Below are 206 nucleotides of genomic sequence, written 5' to 3'. Positions count from 1 at the left end.
TGTGTGTGTGTGTGTGTGTGTGTGTTGCAGGGCCGGATCGGAGCTCGACATCTCTCTCAGATTCAGGAGGAGTCGGACAGCAGAGAGCACAGGTAACCGGTCAGGTGAAGAGATACACCACCGAAAGAAAGAAAAGAAAGAAAGAAAAAAGAGGAAATGACAAATTGATCTGAAACAAACGAGTCTGATTAAGAAGCTACCAGGCA

This window comes from Haplochromis burtoni, unplaced genomic scaffold (assembly GCF_018398535.1).
Source record: "Haplochromis burtoni strain Fernald_Lab_line unplaced genomic scaffold, NCSU_Asbu1 Contig_44, whole genome shotgun sequence".
NCBI classification, from domain to species: Eukaryota; Metazoa; Chordata; class Actinopteri; order Cichliformes; family Cichlidae; genus Haplochromis; species Haplochromis burtoni.
The sequence above is the reverse complement of the archived record's forward strand: the minus strand, read 5'-3'. Positions refer to the sequence as shown.